Below are 20,992 nucleotides of genomic sequence, written 5' to 3'. Positions count from 1 at the left end.
TACAATGAATTTTTATATGAGTATTAGTGAATCACTATATTGCTGAAGCTGCAGGTGGTCTGTAGCTTAATCAAGGTGTTAATTAGCTGGCACTAAGTATGGTTTGAGGTTAGTTTGGCAGATGGAATCCAATGAATATAGGGTTTTGTTATACAAAGTATAGATGTACTTAAGCTTTCTACATCTGTGTTGCATTTTTTAAAAAATATGAATAGGTGATAAAACACCTGCTACTTAATTAACACCCTTTGTAATCATTCGTAAAGTTAGATTATTCTCAAACCTGCTGTACCAGCTGTAAATGTTAAAACTTCACTTGCTATTCCTGGAGATTTTTCCTTCCTTTACTTTACAAAGTCTAAATTGAAAAATAGTCAAGTCTATCAAATAAAGGAGAAAAATGATTAATGAATGAGTGAATAGACAGACAGGTAAAGCAGAAAATTTCTAAAATTTTGAGCTGGTAATCCTATGAAACTAAAAACAGTGGCCAAGCTAAAGGAATCTTTTCAGAGATTAGACATCTCTGGTCAAATAGCAAATTCGAAATCTCTAGATCCCCTTCCTTCTCAAATTCAACACATCTACTTCCAATGACCCTACTGTTATGGCCAGTAGGGAGCAATAGATTAGAAGAGGCAACTGAGCCTTCAGGTCTCCTTTGGTCCTGATGAAATTCCTTGGGACTTGATTTGTACCTGTCTGGGCAGACAAAGCTTAGGGCATGGTGAGGAAGAGATGGGTTTAGATTAGGCTGAGATAGAGCCTGGGAAGTGTCCTGTCTACAGGGGTCCTCTCAGTTGGGGGAAGGTGCCATATGTCTCATTATGTTTCTAGTCTGGCTGACCTTCAGAGCCTGGGAGGAAGATAGAAGGTCTCTACATAACTAAGGCTAGGAGTCTATAAGGAGATTGGTGTACGGAGATGCTTTCCTTCTGGGGCCTCAACAGGAGCTCTAAATCTGCCTATTGCTAAATCAAAGGTCCAAATGACCAGAGCAAGGGTACCATTCACCACTCTAGGAATCACCACCATATATGCTATGCCAGCAGCTAGACTTGAGTCCTAAACAATTGGAAAAAAGTAATAGCATATTCCTAATTAGGGTTAAAAGCAAAGGTAAAATAACTGATCCCTAGAAAAATAATAGTCTAGAATAAACAAAGAGCATTTTTTGTTCCATATTATAGTAAACAGAATTTGATCATTCATAGGCCTTGGCATGTAACACTGTCTTAATTGGTCTATACATGGCCCTCTGTCTTCATTTATTATTTGTCTTTTTTAGTAGTGTAATAAGCAACTGAGAGTCCACCATACACAATGCAAAAAACAGGATCTCACCAACCATTCATATCTATTTATGAGTCCTCCCTCATTCCAGTCTTCCTCTCCCATTTCTAAAGAAAATAACCCTTCTGAATCTTGTGTTTGTCATCCCCTTTCTTTTATTTTAATTTTGTTTCACCTTATCTTTATTCTTAATAAAAATATATTTTCATTTCAATTGCACATGAGTGAACAGATGTCAATTTTAGCTTTTATTTTCAGTGTTCATATGGAAAACCATTTCCTGCGTCTTTATTAGAGAGAGAGAAGTTTTGAACAAAAGAGAAGTGTTTTTGGAACTAAAACAAAACCAGAAAAATAAAGGAATGATGGATATGATGGATATGATTGAGAATGAAAATAAAGGAATGGGAATAAAGGAAAAATATGATTGAGAATGATATTGGTGATCTGGAATATTAAATGGAAGAAATATCTGAAGGCTTAAAGCAAAGATACTAAGATATGGATACTAAAAAGCAAAGATACTTAAAGATATGGATACTAAAGATACTAAGATATAGATATACTAAGTTATGGATACTAAAGCAAAGATACTTAAAGCAAAGATACTAAGATATGGATATCATACGGGGAAAATAGAGGTTCAAGGATCAAACCCAGAAAAAACTAAACAGTGAATAACTAGATTTCCAAGAAGAATAAGAAAAAAGGAAGAGGAGGAGGAGGATTTTAAACAAAGAAAACTCTCGTTTCTTTAAAAAGAATGGCGTCTCTAGGTTAAAATGATCAGCAGTGGAGGTAAAGATAATGAAAAAAAATATAACATTAGGTATATTCTCGCCAAATTGCTGAGCTCCAAATGTTACCAAAAACAAAACGAAACAAAGAACCTTATAAGTTTCCAGCAGAACAGGTAAAAGAGAAGGGCAATCAGACAAAAAAAAATTAACCCCCCAGGAAAATATTAATACTCCTGTTAATAGATGCAGTCTTCACATAAGCTTTATAAAATAGGAATGAGCAAAATAACCTAAATATGATAAATATTATTTACCATAACCAACAGAAAGTATCATTATAAATAATAAAACTTTAAAGTCATTTCAATTAGAATCAGGAAGCTTATAGCAATAATTATTAACATTATTATTTAACCTTGAAGTTTGAGGAGTAAGAAAAGAGAAATAATAGAAAACACTTTTATGCTAATATGATTTTATATCTGGAATCTGAGATATTTCCATAAACTACTAGAATTAATAAAATAATTTATGAAATTCTTCTACAGAAGACACAGGTACAAAAAAAAAAATCCATAGCTGTTCTCTCTTCTAGAAAAAAGAATATAAAAATTAACACATACATTTGTGTTTCCTTCCTTTTCCAGTTCAATGCTGTAAAACTCAAATGGGTTAAATCTACTTACTTACAAAATAATTCAATGCTATAACTTATATCATTGGAACAAATGTTGTCTCTTTTAAAAAATATATAAGCAAAGAGGTATTAAAACAGCATAGATCTTTGGATGCCAACATAAGCTATGTATTTCTAAGAAAGTATAGTTTGCCCATTTAGTTCAACAGTTGAATTTAATAGTCAAATTTAGACAATCTTCCTATAGAATGATTGCTATATTAATCCATGTGCTTTGACAAATGTAAGATTACATAACATACTAAGTAGCAGTAGTATTACATTTGGGCTAATTTTATTCCTTTTAGATTAAAGTACCACAGACAAGGACACAAAAATGCTCCATTGATCTCTGTACTCCAATTCCTATCCTCTGCACATCCTATGACGTTTCAGCCAGGCTCTCTTACTCAGGCACTGTCCATGAAGACACATTTGGGGAAAAGATAACACAGACACTTATAATTTAGTGCAATACCAGTATAGATCTAATTGTGACACAAGATAGACTGTAAGACACATCCATACTATTGAAGGGGTTGCGGTGATATAAGACCATGCTTCATAGAGGATCCTCTTCACATAGTTAGGGAGATGGCTGCAATGGAGTAAGAGGTGCTTTAAATTAAATCAGCCTATATGACTCAGTGCTCTCAAAGCCAATTACCAATGATCTGAACCCTGAAATAAATGCTGATAATTGTTTTAAACCACAGAGTAATAATTTATTCTTGACTACTAGATTTCTTCTTTAACAACTACAGGAATTCTATTCACTGTATAAGACTCTATTCACATAGAATCATTCCATATAGTCTCCCTTTTTCACTTATCAATTCCCTACTTATCCTTTTCTCCTTTTTCCTCTCAAAGCAGTTTTAACCAGTGTTTTAGCAATTTAAACATACAGTATATTATTTTAGTTGTTTTCCTCCTTTATCATAACATGAACTCTTAGAGAATCACATACTTTATTTCTCATGTCAAAAAATAAAAAAGAACTTAGTAACTGACTATTAGAAGAATGAGAAGGAATGAATTGAAAAATGAGTTAAATTAAAAAATAGAGATATCACTATTGGTGGGAATGTAAACTGGTACAGCCACTATGGAGAACAGTTTGGAGATACCTTAGAAATCTATACATACAACTTCCATATGACCCCACAATCCCACTCTTGGGCATCTATCCGGACAAAACTCTACTTAAAAGAGACACGTGCACCCGCATGTTCATTGCAGCACTATTCACAATAGACAAGACATGGAAACAACCCAAATGTCCATTGACAGATGATTGGATTCGGAAGATGTGGTATATATACACAATGGAATACTACTCAGCCATAAAAAAGAATGACATAATGCCATTTGCAGCAACATGGATGGAACTAGAGACTCTCATACTGAGTGAAATGAGCCAGAAAGACAAAGACAAATACCATATGATATCCCTTATAACTGGAATCTAATATCCAGCACAAATGAACATCTCCTTAGAAAAGAAAATCATGGACTTGGAGAAGAGACTTGTGGCTGCCTGATGGGAGGGGGAGGGAGTGGGAGGGATCGGGAGCTTGGGCTTCTCAGACACAACTTAGAATAGATTTACAAGGAGATCCTGCTGAATAGCATTGAGAACTTTGTCTAGATACTCATGTTGCAACAGAAGAAAGGCTGGGGGAAAAATGTAATTGTAATGTATACATGTAAGGATAACCTGACCCCCTTGCTGTACAGTGGGAAAAGAAAAAAAAAAGAAAAAAAAATAGAGATATCGGACATACAAACAAAAACAGTATACCAATGGAACATTCCACAAAGTAAATTTACCCATAGTATAAATATCTTAAGCCTCTTTACCATACATGGCTTGAAGTCAAGCTCTCTAGCCCAGTTAGCATTTCACAAGCAACATCACTGTCACTACCCTTCCACCAGTCCTTAAATCACCAAAGTCCAAATTAGTATTTCTCCTTCCCTTAAATACAGAAATGTCACACTGAAAATGTACAGCATTTTTAAAAGTAAAATACTTTGTCTACAATTCTATTCAAAGAAAAAGAGTAATATAGATCTTAGTACTGCCTTACCCGTATTCATACCTCCTACATTGCCTAAAAAGCTGGGGAACAAGGCAGTGCTCTTTTAACACTAGATTGAAATTCCATGTCCTAGTATTACTACAGTCAACTTTTCACAAATTTGTAAATATCAAGGTATGCTTCAATCATGAGATTAAATTTTCTCAGCAATGAAGTTTCCAGCCTCTTCTTATGAGGTCAGGAAAATCCTGAGTATTTCCCAGGATGCAAATGTTTCCAGTTTTACAAATAGCCCCAGGAGCTAAATCAGGCTCTTGATTAGTCCTAGGAGTCTAATAAAGCACAAAGAAAATTCTACCTACTTAGGACACTCTGTGCACCTAAAAATACGGCTGGTCCTTCAGAATTTTTATGCACTGAGTGGGTTTAGTCTCTTTACTATCTTTATATTTAACTCTTATGTAGAGTCTTACTACTCATCTATATGGTCATTGTTCAAAGCAGTGCACAATTTCATAAAGAAGAGATATGTGCTAGATTTAGAAAATTGGTTAAGGAAATATAAGTGCCTGATGTCTGATCATAGCACATTGCACAATGAACTCATTTAATTGCCATGGATTCATTTATTTAGCATATCATTGTGACTTATAGATCAATACAACTTGTTTTTTACTTATAATTTTCATCATCTACTTATTAACTTAGTTGCTTTGCAAAGTTTACAGCCCATAACCAGTCTAGCATTCAATTTTTTTTTGTATAGCATTACATTTCTTTAAATGATTTGAGATGTTGAATTTTGGTAATATCTATTTCTAAATAAAGACCAACTGTAAAAAGATTAAATAAGTTGTTTACGTCATCAATAAAAAAAAGGTACTCCTTTAACTTATTCATTTCCTTATTCATTCATTCTCTCAAAGTATGTTTACTGAGCATACTGTATGTGTCAAACACTATGATAGGTGCTGAAAATAAATATATAATTAACTTACCTATCCTCAAAGCATCTTAAGAGAAAGAGCAAGATGAATGTCCTACTACAGTGTTCTAAGTGCTATGACAGAGGTGAGGCAATATCTTTCTCAGATCATAAGTTCTGGAGACATAAATCCAGAATTCTAAGACAAACTCAGTTAGTAGGTCACAATTACTGACTTTGTCCCTTCAACAGCCTTATCTGTAAGAACAAGGGACAAATTAATCAGGATAATAGCACCACAGATCACAGTAGCTACTTTCTCAGTCATTGCCACCAAGGACTATATGTGTTACTAACCCATATATATGTGAGTAAAGCCCACATATACTAAACCTACATCTGTAACTAGGTAGCTGCAGAATTTAGCCAAGTGATTAAAAATATTTTAAAAATAAATCTGGGAGTAAGAGTAGAATTTGAAATGTATTCCAGAAGATTCCTATGCACAATGCCAAAAGAGAACCATAAAATCAACTTTACATTCTTCAGAAACCAACTCAAGGAGAGATCATGATTGACACTATGTTTTAGTGCCCATTACAAATAAACAACTCACCTTGAAGCACCACACCTATTTCCTACCCCCGAGGACTGCATACAATTTGCACTTAAGCTTCCTTATGGAGGGCTATGCCAGCCCTGGGCCAACCTGACTTTGGTTCTGTTCCTCTCCTATTTCCCCCTTAGTTCCATGCTGCAGGGGGCTGATATGAAGGTCACTTTTTCCCAGGGCCCTCTACCAGCTGACTTTCCAATGGAAAGTACTAATTGGAGATTGGAGGGGGGACAGAAAGGGAGCACCCAGGGAATTTCTTTCTCATTCAGTATGAACCTCTAGAATATGTCTACTTGCTAAATTACTTGAGGACTTATTTTATTCCATTGACCATCCATTGACCATTCTGAGTGTTGTAAATGTTCTAATGCATTTGGTCCTCATAACCATCTCTAAGTACGGTTATCACTATCATCTCCATTTAGAGCTGAAAAAAATTGAAACATGAGTTTAAGTAAATTGTTTAAAATCATGTGGATGGTAAGTATAGAGCAGAAGTTTGAACCAGGTTATCCGGCTTTACAAAATACCTTCCTAAGCACTTTATCAATGTATTGTGGTCAAAGGTATGGGGACTGATTCAGACAAACTTAGGTTCAAATCTCAGCTCTATCCCTTAATCGTCAGTGTTCCAACATAATAATGTGCAAAAAGAAAATATCATTTTTGGCAGTGTAATTAACTACTTTCAAGGCCCCAGGAAGAAAACTCATTCAAAACTTTCCTACTTTGTCACTTCCTAAAGTATTAGCATCTAGCACGGCATTAGCCCATATGTCTTAACTTTTTAAAAGAATGTTAGAGATATATTCTTAGACAATAGAAAGATATGTTTCAGATAATTTTTGAGTATGCTTTTTAAAATTTTGCTTGCTTCCTGAGTCACACAAGAGATTAATGTGTCTCCTAAATGGACTTTATTGTTATTTTACTTTTTCAAACTGATGATAAATAGCTTGAATTATTCTTCAACCACAGCTATTCTCCCTTTAAAGGAAAAAATTACCATAATACAATTTGTTCAAGTACAAGCATTTGTAATTTAAAATAATGATAATCAAAACCCAGAATGCAGGTATATTTTCCCTCTAGTTTAAATTCTACAAGGTTTTCAGATAGTTAAAAAAAATCATGAGTTTCCATCGTGGCTCAGAGGAAGTTAATTTGGCTAGTATCCATGAGGACACAGGTTTGATCCCTGGCCCTGCTCAGTGGGTTAAGGATCCAGCTTTGCTGTGAGTCATGGTGTAAGTCACAGACACAGCTCAGATCCTGAGTTGCTATGGCTGTGGTGTAGGCTGGCAGCTATAGCTCTGATTTGACCCCCTAGCCTGGGAACTACCACATGCCATGGGCGTGGCACAAAAAAGACAAAAAAAAATCAAAGATACATAAAAAGTCATTTTTCTTAAATTGGTGTGAATATATTATACCATAGTTTGAATAATTATTAATTGTCTCATGTAATTAATCTAATACGGTGCCCTTTAATTTTTATTAATGCATTATTCAATATATTCCATGAAGAAATAACCTTCTAGTATAAAAACTAATAAATGCCTAAGTTTGACTCCTGAGAATATATTTATTGTATAGAATGTGGATATGGAGGGACAAGTTAAGGTTGACAGAGGGGTAGGTTAACTGATGTTTATTCTGGTATATATTGGATTATGATTAACATATCTTTTATGATTTTTTAATATTAAACAATATGGCTTATATGCATTTCTATAGCTTTTTAAAGTGCCTAACCCACTCCTAGTTAAATATTTACTACAAGAACAATTTGACTCTTCATTTAAATTTTTGCTTTTCAAAGTAGATCAAAAAAATGCACACTCTTCATTAAAAAAAGAGAGAGAGAGACTAGTGTAGAAAGCTTACATTTTCTTTAGAGTTATACAATAGAACAGAGAACATAATTTATAAAATGTGCACATAATATATAAGTAGAATACTAATAAGAAAACTCTGACTGCTTCAGATAAGCCTAAAGATGGATGCTTCATGAATATTTTCAAGTCTTCTGATATGTTACTTGTCTATCTTATCGATTGTAAAGGATGCAGAAAATTCATAGTCCAGGTAAAACCATAAAATTTTACCTTAAGTTTAGTGACAGCACAGCAAAAAAGTTTTATACACATGATAAACCAGTAATTGTTTCATTTTTTAAAAGAAAATGGTGGGTTTTTATATATATAAAACTGAGGTCTTTGTCCCCAGTTCCTGGTACATGTCTCCTAAAACTTAGACTCTCCAGAGTGCTGAATGTCTTTTATAGGCTAATAAGATTACTGGCATCTGGGAACTCATAGATAGTTTTAGGATGGGTTCTGGTCACCATAAAGATTGAGGCATGATTAGAGGATTGGAACATTTAGCCCCGCTCCTAATCTCTGTGGAGGGGAGAATGTGCTGGAAATTGAGTCAATCACCAGTGGCTAATGATTTGATCAATTATGTATACATAATGAAACTTCCATGAAAACCCCTTAATGATGAGGTTCAAGAGTGTCTGGGTTTATGAAAACAACAGATGTGGGAAGGTGGTATACCTGAAGTAGGTATGGGAGCTCCACGCCTCTTCTCCCATATCATGCCCTATGCATCTCTTCCATTTAGCTGAGTTGTATCCTTTATAATAAACCATAATAGTAAGTAAAAGTAGTAATAAAGCACTTCCCTAAGTTTTATGAGTTGCTCTAGCAGATCGTCAAACCTGGGGAGGAGACTATAGGATCCCACTGCAATTTAATGTATCCAAAGGCTGGTGCTTAGGTAACTTGAATATTTTTAGCAACTCCCCAGATAATTTTATCAGGTGGTCTATCTGCAGACAAACTTTAAAAATGAATATAGTTAATATTTCTCTCCAAAATATCTTCCAAAGTTTGAAAAACTGGTAAAGAATTCAACATTGGTAAATTATATAATTCCAATGCTTAAACTCTTCAGAATTCCCTGCAATCTATCCTAAACTATCTTTTCAAATATATCTCACTATTTTATACATAATTAATCTTCTCTGGTCATATTCACAGCCCCTCTGTCTCCTGAACCATTTCTATTTCCTTTTCTATCTCCCTCTATCAACTGTCTTGAAAACCTCATCCATCAATATACTGCCTTCTGATATTGAAGTTTTCTATTCCCATTAAAAATTCTCTTTCATTGATTTTCCACACAAGACAAAATAACAGTAGCCTCTTCCAACAGCACAGTACCTCCTTTCTAAAAATAGATCAGTCATATATATTTTGCCTTACTTATGAAGTATATTGTTTAAAATGTATAGCTTTATGTTCTATCTGATACATATTATATAATCGAATATAAATGTTATATATAATTATATAAAATGCATATACTTATATTGAGAACAAAATTATAAACACTACTGTAATCAACACAGTTTATTAAGGTTTCAGGTCTAACATCTTACATCTCTCCTAATCTCTACCTAAAATTTAAACACTCATACTTGTGGTGAAACTGATTTACATTGTGCTGTACAGCTGTAATAATTTTTTCACCTATTGTTTAAGGGTACATAAGCTATTTTTAAATGATTATATTCATAAAATAATGCTTTATTTATTTACACTTATTTATTCACTGAATTATAGTTGATTTACAATATTATGTAAGTTTCACATGTACAATATAGTGCTCCACAAGTTTTAAACACTATACTCCATTTATACTTATTATAAAATATTGGCTATACTTCCTATGCTATTCAATAAATACTTGTAGCTTATTTATTTTATATGTAGTATTTTGTACTTCTTAATCCCTTAATTCATCTTTCCCCTTCTGCCTTCTGTCTCTTCACTAGAAACCACTAGTTTTTTCCTAGTATCTGTGAGTCTACTTCTTTTTTGTTATATTTACTAGTTTGTTTTATTTTTAAATTCCACATATAACTGATATCTGACTCATTTCAATAAGCATTAATACCCTCCAAGTCTATCTATGTCGTTATAAATTGCAAAATTTCATTATTTTTTAGCTGAATATTCTTCCATAGTGTATGTGGCATAAGTGTGTGTTTGTGTGTACATCTTCTGATATCCACATCTTCTTTATTCTTTCATCTGTTGATGGACACACTTATGTTGCATTCATATATTGATTATTGTAAATAACACTGCTATGAACATTGAGGTGCATGTATCATTTTTAATTAGTATTTTTTTTACAGATATATATCTAGAAGTGGAATTGCTGGATCATATGGTAATTTACCTTTCAGTTTTTGATGAACCTCTATACTATTTCCCAAAGTGGCTGCACCAATTTAAATTTCTACCAACAGTGTACAAGGATCCCCTTTTCTCCACATTCTTGCCAACATTTGTTATTCGTGGTCTTTTGATGATAATCATTCTGACAGATGTGAGATGATAAGTCATTGTGGTTTTGATTTGGATTTAGCAATCTTGAACATCTTTTCATGTGCCTGTTGGCTATCTCTATACCTTCTTTGAAAAAAATGTTCAGACCATCTGCCAATTTTAATCAAGTTGTTTGGTTTTTTTAATGTTGAGTTGAATGAGCTATTTATATTTTGGATGTTAATCCCTTATGGGTCATATAATTTGCAGATATTTTTCCTATTCATTAGGTCGTCTTTTCATTTTGTCTTTTCATTTTTGCTATGCAAAATCTTTTATTTAGGTCCCATAAAGCTTGCCCCAGAAAAAAGAAAAATCCCAAATAAGCAACCTAAATTTACACCGAAAAGAACTTGAAAAGAACAAACAAAACTCAAAGTTAGTAAAAGAAAGCATAAAAACAAAGCATAAATAAATGAAATAGAGACTGACAAAAGAAAAGTAGAAAAGATCAAAGAAACTATGAGGGTTCTTCAAAAAGACAAATAAAATTGATAAACCTTTAGCCAGATTCATCAAGAAAAGTAGAGATGGCCCAAATCAATAAAATCCAGAAATAAAAAAGGAAGTTACAATTAACACCACCAAAATACAAAGAATCATAAGAGCTTATTATGAGCAATTATATGTCAATCAAATGGATTACCTAGAAGAAATGGATAAATTTCTAGAGATGTATAATCTCTCAAGACTGAACCAGGAAGAAATAGAAAATATGAACAGACTGATTACTAGTAATTAAATTAAAATAGTAATTAAAAAAAAACCCTCCCAACAAAGTACAAGACCAGATGGCATCACATTTTAAGAAGAGTTAACAGCTATCCTTTTCAAACTATTACAAAAATTGCAGAGGACGAACACTTCTAAACTCATTCTCTAAGGCCAGCATCACCTTAATACCAAAATCAGACAACGAAATCAAAAGAAATGGAAGAAAGAAAAACATAGGCCAATACCACTGATGAACATTTTTGCATAGACACAAAAATCTTCAACAAAATATTAACAAACCAATCCAACAATTCATTAAAAGGATCATACACCATGATCAAGTGATATTTATCTCAGGAATGCAAGGATGGTTTAATATATGCAAATCAATTAATAGGATACATCACAAAGACAAATTAAATAATAAAATCATATGATCATATCAATAGATGCAGAAAAAGCTTTTGACAAAATTCAGCATCTGATCATAATAAAAACTCTCCAGTAAGTTGGTATAGTGGGACCATACCTCAACATAGTAAAGGCCATATGCGATAAGCCCACAGGTAACATACTGAATGCTGAAAAACTCCTAGTATTTCCTCTAAAATCAGAAGCAAGACAAAGATGCCCAGTCTCACCAGTTTTATTTAACATAATATTAGAAGTCCTAGCCATAGCAACTAGACAAGAAAAATAAAAAGCATACAAATTTGAAAGAAAAAGTAAAAATATCACTATTTGCTGATGACATTATACTTCACATAGAAATTATGAAAGATGCTATCACAAAACTACCAGATCTCATCAGTGAATTAAGTAAAGCTGCAGGATATGAATTAATACACATTTTATACACTAAAAATAAACTATCAGAAAGAGAAATTAAGGAAGCAGTAAAGTTAATTTTTTTTGTTTTGTTTTGTTTTTTGTTTTTTTGGTGTCTTTTTCTTGGGCCACTTCTGCGGCATATGGAGGTTCCCAGGCTAGGGGTCGAATCGGAGCTGTAGCCGCTGGCCTACGCCACCGCCACAGCAACGCCAGATCCGAGCCACATCTGCAACCTACACCACAGCTCACGGCAAGGCCAGATCATCGGCCCACTGAGCAAGGCCGGGGATCAAACCCGCAACCTCATGGTTCCTAGTCGGATTGGTTAACCACTGCACCACGATGGGAACTCCAAGGAAGCAGTAAAGTTAATTTTAAAAAGAAAATGCTTAACATTAACTTTGTTAATGTGAGCCAACTATCTAACCTCTTACTAGAATGAGCTACTAAGAATATATTTGTATTTAACTTACTGATTTGTATAAGGCACAAACTCTTATTAAAAAAAAAAAAAAGCCAAGGAAATCTGGAGAGAAAATTCAGCAATAAAAAGAAGATAAGCAAAAGAAACAGAGAAATCATTGGGGTGTTACAAGGTCTAGCAATTCAACCCACTCTTGACTTTTCTATCTTTGGTACTCTTTGTGAAGGCAAAGAAAATAGAAGTGCTGATAGAGAATGGAAGAGTATAGCATATTCAGCCAAGTTTAAATTACACCAGTATGTTTAAGGCAGGGGGTGAATGATGAGAAGTGGCTGAAAATAGGAAGGAAAGGAAGCGCCCTCTATGTTCCTGGTAAGGAGAATGCCATTACAAGAACTATATAGTAAAATAGGAAATATAAATGTATTATGCCCTTCTCAAAATAAGTCTTAGGTCTGGCAAGTTAAAGAAAGCAAACACTTTGCAGTTTGCATGTGGGGGATGGTAAACAGGAGGGGATTTATATTCTAACATATCGAACACAAATGTAATCCAATGTACGAATAAATGATCTCAGATAATGATGAATGCAAAGAAGGAAACACATTGTAATGGATTAGGAAGTGATCACGCAGTCAGAGCACAGTAGAAGGACAGTCAGTGGTGGGGAAGTTTATGGAGATTTGGTGGTTGGGAAGGACTCTGAAAAAATTTCACTTGAGTTCATTCGTTGAGTATGAATGCTGATAAGGAGTCCAAATATGATTATCTGGAGGAATGTTCTAGGCATAGGGACTGTTAAGGCAGAAGGCAGACAATGGAGACTTAATAGCATGAATCCTATAGTTTTACAATTTAACTTCAATCAGCAGCTAACTAAAGTGGGAAGAACTCCATAGAAAAAGTAATATATCTCTGCTATCTTTTCACAACAAAAGATTACTGAATTAGTCAAAACTGTGGGGCTACAGCCTAAAACTTGCCATGCTGTTTTGCAGTGAGGGTAAAAAAAATAACTAGGTGTGCACAAAGGAAAGCTTTTGGGACATGAATCACCACTAAAGAGATGAGGTAGGCTGGACTGAGGATTTTTAAAGCTCTAGCACTCAGTGCCACTTGATGACATTAGAATTCATAATAGAAGTTGAAATTCTCATTGCTTCTATAAGTGGAAGTCCCTTTCAGGCTAGTTCTTATGGAACTTGCTTGCAAAATATTAGGCTTCAGTTAATAAATTAATTAAACAAAATTAAATTCTTATGTATCATAGAGAGGGTGGTTATGTTTGGACTGCTCAGTATCAATTCCCCTTTCAAAAAGCCTCCATATTCTTTATTGGAATTATATTTTCCTCATTGGATCCAGCCAAGTCTGCAGGGACTCAGCTACCCATTAGACAAGGGGCCAGGCCTGGAAGTACTCCCAAAAGGTGAAGATACTAAAAATGGTTGATATCTATTCAGACTGAGCCACAATGTCCTGAACAGACTGTTCATGTTGGCAGTTTGCAATTCCTAGACCCTAAAAATTAACTCAGTTCCTTCCTCTTCCCAATACTGCTTCTTCTGCCTCAATTAACATTTGAGATCTTTTGGTAAATTCTCATTTGTTTAAATTACCCAGAGTGTCCTAGTGTAGATAAAGTACCCTAAGTGAAGCATATTACCCAGAATGAATTAGACATCAGAGTACTAATATTCAATGTGCTTAAGTAGATTAAAAAAGAAATCACCTAGAGAGCTTTCAAAAATGACATATTTCAGACCCAACTATGAGATTCAGATTCAGTAGTTTGGGCAAGAGCCCAGGAATCTGCATATTTAATAAACTTCCTCAGGATTCTAAAGTAAACCACATTTTGAGAAAAAGTAAGAGGATCTTCTATCTTCCCTCTACTGCCACATTTCTTCTATGATTTACTGCTTTCTCCAGTGTTTGAGTGATATCTTCCAGGGTGCCTTAGGGCAGCTGTTCTGGCTGTATTTTATTGCTGCTCTGTTTCTTTCCCCACCTCTGTGTTAAGGAAGTTAATGGGATGTTTCCATTTAAAAGGCCTCCTGCAGAGTGGCAGACTCCATAGGGAAAGTAAAGTAAATAAGAAATAGTTAACTGTGCAAATTCATTAATTTATACTATAATCTGCTTAATTATGCAGTAAAATTGGGACAATTTGCTGGAAGTTACTTCTTTCCACACACTGAGAAGCAGGGCATGAGTTTACATAGTCTCTTGGTGTCTTCAAAAGAGCTCTGAGAATAGTACTAGAGAATGTGGGTTTGAATCTTCACTCTGCCCCTTACTGTTGTGTGGCTTTGAGCATCTATTAATGAAGCTGATCTCAAGCTTCTTCACAAATAAAAGGAAATAATTTCATAGAGTTATTGTGATAATGACAAAACATAACAATTATTTTGTAAACCACATAACTCATGATATATTCTATACTTACATCTATCTTCTATATTCTAGTTCTATACTCCTTTTTATTTTATTTATTATTATTATTATTACTACTATTATTATTATTATTTTGCTTTTGAGGGGTGAGTCTTTGGCATATGGAAGTTCCCAGGCTAGGGGCTGAATCAGAGCTACAGCTCTTGGCCTATGTCATTATATCACAGCCACAGCAACACAGGATTCGAGCTGCATCTGCTACCTACACCACAGCTCCAGCAACACCGGATCCTTAACCCATTGAGCGAGGCCAAGGATCGAACCCACATCTTCATGGATACTAGTCAGATTCGTTTCCACTGAGCCACAGAAACTCCCCTGTACTCCTCTTTAATATATAACTGCAGCTATTTGCACAATTCAAACTAATATCTGCTAATGTTAAATTTCAGTACAATAAAGCATTTAGTGAAAATTGTTAGGTTAAGTTATTATAGTATGATACCTACACTTACCTACACTTACAAAATGAAGTTGTTTTTAGATAGCTCCAATGAGCCAAAGATCCAAACACACTATTCTCATCTAATAACAATTTTGGTATTCTCATTGCTGGGCTGTTATTTTTCACCTGGCAAATCATGAGGATTACAAATGTGTTTATTATCTATATCATCTCATCAGAATAACTGTGCCTACAGTTACAGCAGGTATTCAATAAGTGTTTGCAGATTAATAATCTTATCAACTTGATTTTGGGGAACTCAAACACATTGACACTGTCAGGTTACATATAAGCAAAATGGTTCTAGTAATATCAATGTTGAAGGATTGTTTTAAAATTAACGTAAATGTATATGGGTACTTAGCATATTTGTCAACAATGAGAAATTCAAAGGAAACACTGACTCTCTTCTCTACACTTTACTCCACCACTGGGGAAAATGCTACAGAACTCACTGCCAATCATTCCTGTGTTGGTATTTTCAAACATAATTTCAATCATAAATTATCTTTGTTATAAGTATAAATTACTCATTGACAGTGCAATATTAACTGACCTTCATGTATTAATGCCCCATAATGTCTTATGAAAGCATAAAAGGAAGTTTCGTAGATGAACTTTCTACGTAAAGCTTTCCAAAATATCAATGTCAGATTTAAGTAATTACCTACATGGGACTGTCCCCAACCTTTGTGATCAAGCAGATGAATAGATGGCATACCCTGATTTGAAGAAACTGGCATTCAGTTTCCAAGGAAAATAATAGGGCTATTGTAATGGATATTTATCCTCTGATGTTTCTGGAGTACTGATAACAGAAATTCTGGGTTTCTGCAATAGGTCAGGCATCAAATGTTGAATTGAGAAAATTTTAAAGTTAAGTGCCTCTACTCCTGCTTTAAGATTAATTGAAGGCTACTGATTCATTTAATGGTTATCTTTTGGTGCTAGTACAAAGAAGTGCAGGGTAAGATGAGAAAAGGAAAAGATACGTATCTCATAACCTTTGCATCACCCTAAATAAAATTTACTATAAAAATTCAGATGTTATGAGAGTTTATTTTATTTTATTTTATTTTATTTTATTACTCAAATGAATTTATCACATCTGTTGTAGTATAATGATCATAACAATCTGATTTCACAGGATTTCCATCCCACAGCCCAAGCATATCCCCCTACCCCCCAAACTGTCTCCTCTGGAGACCATAAGTTTTTCAATGTCTGTGAGTCAGCATCTGTTCTGCACAGAAGTTCCGTCTGTCCTTTTTTCAGATTCCACATGTCAGTGAAAGCATTTGATGTTGGTGTCTCATTGTACGGCTGACTTCACTTAGCATGATGGTTTCTAGGTCCATCCATGTTGCTAAGAATGCTGGTATTTCATTCCTTTTAATGGATGAGTAATATTCCATTGTGTATATGGACCACATCTTCTTGATCCACTCCTCTATCAATGGATATTTAGGTTGTTTCCATGTCTTGGCTATTGTAAATACTGCTGCAATGAACATCAGAGTACATGTGTCTTTTTGAGTCATGGTTTTTTCGGGGGTAGATGCCCAGGAGTGGGATTGCTGGATCAAATGGTAGTTCTATTTTTAGTTTTCTGAGGAATCTCCATACTGTTTTCCACAGTGGCTGCACCAATTTACAATCCCACCAACAATGTACTAGGGTTCCTTTTTCTCCACACCCTCTCCAGCACTTATTGTTTGTATATTTTTGGATGATGGCCATTCTGGCTGGTGTAAGGTGGTACTTCATAGTGGTTTTGATTTGCATTTCTCTAATAATGAATGATGTTGAACATCTTTCCATGTGTTTTTTTGCCATCTGTATGTCTTCTTTGGAGAACTGTCTGTTTAGATCTTCTGCCCATTTTTGGATGGGGTTGTTTGTTTTTTTGGTATGGAGCTGCAGAAGTTGTTTGTAAATTTTGGAGATCAATCCCTTGTCAGTTGGTTCACTTGCAAAGATTTTCTCCCATTCTGTGGGTTGTCTTTTCATTTTGTTTAGAGTTTCCTTTGCTGTGCAGAAATTTTTACGTTTGATTAGGTCCCATTTATTTTTGTTTTTATTGTCAGTACTCTAAGAGGTGGATCAGAGAAGATGTTGCTGTCATTTATGTCTGAGAGTGTTTGGCCTATGTTTTCCTCTAAGAGTTTGATAGTGTCTTATATCTAGGTCTTTAATCCATTTGGAGTTGATTTTTGTGTATGGTGTTTGGGAGTGTTCTAATTTCATTCTTCTCCATGTGGCTGTCCAGTTTTCCCAGCACCACTTATTGAACAAGCTGTCCTTTCTCCATTGTATATTCTTGCCTCCTTTGTTGTAGATTAGTGGGCTGTAGGTGCGTGGGTTTAATTCTGGACTTTCTATCGTGTTCCACTGATCTATATGTCTGTCTTTTTGCCAGTACCATACGGTTTTGATGATTGTTGCTTTGTAGTATAGTCTGAAGTCCAGGAACCTGATTCCTCCAGCTCTGTTTTTCTTTTTTAGGATGTCTTTGACTATTCTGGGTCTGTTGTGCTTCCAAAAAAACTTTAAAATATTTTGTTTGAGTTCTGTGAAAAATGTCCTTGGTAATTTGATAGGGATTGCACTGAATCTGTATATTACCTTAGGTAGTATAGTCATTTTGATAATATTAACTCTTCCAATCCATGAGCATGGTATATATTTCCATCTATTTGTGTCATCTATGATTTCTTTCATCAGTGTCTTATAGTTTTCAGAGTACCCATCTTTTGTCTCTTTAGGTAGGTTTATTCCTAGGTATTTTATTCTTTTGGATGCAATGGTAAACAGAATTGCTTCCCTAATTTCTTTTTCTGCTCTTTCATTGTTAGTGTATAGAAATGCTGTCAATTTCCATGTATTAATTTTGTATCCTGCGACTTTGCCAAATTCGTGGATGAGCTCTAAGAGTTTTCTGGTAGAGTCTTTAGGGTTCTCTAGGTATAGTATCATGTCATCTCCAAATAATGATAGTTTTACTTCTTCCTTTCCAATTTGGATTCCTATTATTTCTTTTACTTCTCTGATTGCTGCGGCTAGGACTTCCAGAACTATGTTGAAGAGTAGTGGCGAGAGCAGACATCCTTATCTTGTTCCTGATCTCAGCAGGAATTCTTTCAGCTTTTCACCATTGAGAATGATGTTTGCTGTGGGTTTGTCATATATGGACTTTATCATGTTGAGGTAGGTTCCTGTTATGCCCACTTTCTGAAGGGTTTTTAATCAGAAATGGGTGTTGGATTTTGTTAAAGGTTTCTTCCACGTCTATTGTGAGGATCATATGGTTTTTATTCTTCAGTTTGTTAATGTGCTGTATCACACTGATGGATTTGTGGATATTGAAGAATCTTTGCATCCCTGGAATAAATCCCACGTGATCATGATTTATAATCCTTTTAATGTATTGTTGGATGCTGTTTGTTAGTATTTTGTTGAGGATTTTTGCATTGATGTTCATCAGTGAAATTGGCCTGTAGTTTTCTTTTTTTGTGGTATCTTTGTCTGGTTTTGGTATCAGGGTGATGGTGGCCTCATAGAATGAGTTTGGGAGAATCCCTTCCTCTGCAATTTTCTGAAATAGTTTCAGAAGTATAGGTATAATCAACCCTTTGCAGGGCATTAAAAATTCTGTGAATGGTGAGAATTTTCATTTTATGTTCACAAAACAAACCTAGTTTGTGCACTTCCAAACTTCCATTCCTTTACTCCATAGGTATATCCAAGTCAACAAGATTTCAATGAGTAAGTTTTTGGAAACAGTATTTACCATACCTTCTATTCAGAATATTCTCCCAGCAAGATATAAGGATGGGATATTCAGAATAGGTTGCTATCTTATTTCCAAAGCTAGAGGAGCTCTTGCTCTGTGACCACACTTTATGAAGAAGAGATTGAGAGGCAGGATTCATCATAACACAGTTTCTGTTTAGAACCTTTGAGTTGGGTACTTCCATTCTCAGTTTATACTAAGCAATCTTTTCTCATCCGCTTATAAACTTTGCTCCCTATACACAGAGGAATAGGATGAACTATTCGAACAGCCATCAGGTACTATAGAACATCTATTATATGTCAAACACTTGGAATACAGTATTGAAAATAAAAAGGAAAAAATCTCTGCCTTCATAGAAAAAGTATTCTAAAGAAGAAGCAGAGAATAAAAATCTAAATAGACATATGTGCTAAGGAGAAAATAAAATTAGGAAAGAGTAGATAGAAAGTGAAAGAGAACATATAATATTTATCTAGGAAAGGTCTCATTGAACTGTCATATGGACAAGACCTAAGGTACATTAAAGATTTTAAAAAACACTTGAGGAAAAATTATTTCAGGTAGCAGGATGACAGTTTGCAAAGGCCCAAAGTAAGGAATGACCTGGTCTAGTCAAAGCAAGTCAAAGAGACCACTGGCTGGTTAGAGAAAGCAAGGAGTAAAGAATCCGGAAGTGAGGTCAGAGAGTAACAGGGATCCATATCATACAAGGTATTTGACTTTTAAGGACTTTGCCACTTGTTTTAAGTGAAAAAAAGAGACAATGGGCTTTGTGAGCAGAAGGTAACATGATCTGATTATATTATAATGGGATCATTCTGGTTACTGTGTTGAGAACAGACTTGGCTAGGGTTGAAGCAGAACAAAGCCATAAACAAAGAGACCAGTTTGGAGGCTAGCAATAGTCTAGGTGATATGTAATGTTGGTTTGGATTAGAAGTGTTTAAAAAAAAAAGATAGTGATGGATGGTCAGATGCTGGGTATAAACTAAAGGAAAATCAAGAGAGTTTCTTAATAAAGTATTTGGTATGGAAGAAAGAGAGGATTCAAAAGTGATTCCCAGGTTTGTTTGTTTGTTTGTTTGTTTTGTTTTTAACCAAGTCAGCTATGAGAACAGAGATAGGAAAGTAACTGAAAGAGGAAAGAAGTAGGTTTGGAGAATTATATTTGCCACATCAAGTTTGAAATACCCTATAGATATTCAAGTGATGATGCAAAGTAAGCAGGTGGAGTTCAGAGGAGGTATCCTGGCTGAAGATAAACATTTGGGTATCAATAATAATTTAAGATTCAATATAATTCTAAGAGAGAAAAAATAAAATTCCAATAATTGGTCCTGGGGCACTTAAAATTTTAGATGTTTATATCTATGTAAGAAATATATTAATCTTGATATTTCCTTTCTAAATATTATTTGAGTACCTGTATGTAGGTATTCAATGTATATTTGTTAATTAAGAAAAATAAGGACACATTATGAGATATAATATTTTAGATGGAAATACATACCAATTGCTTCAAACCCTTATTCTACCTTTGCTGTAGGTATTTAACACATACAAACTGGCCAAAATTATAATCTTAAGACACAAACATAGTTTTGAGATCAATAAAAAATTTCACAAT

This window comes from Phacochoerus africanus, chromosome 3 (assembly GCF_016906955.1).
Source record: "Phacochoerus africanus isolate WHEZ1 chromosome 3, ROS_Pafr_v1, whole genome shotgun sequence".
In the NCBI taxonomy this organism is placed as follows: domain Eukaryota; kingdom Metazoa; phylum Chordata; class Mammalia; order Artiodactyla; family Suidae; genus Phacochoerus; species Phacochoerus africanus.
Note: the sequence above shows the minus strand (reverse complement) of the source record.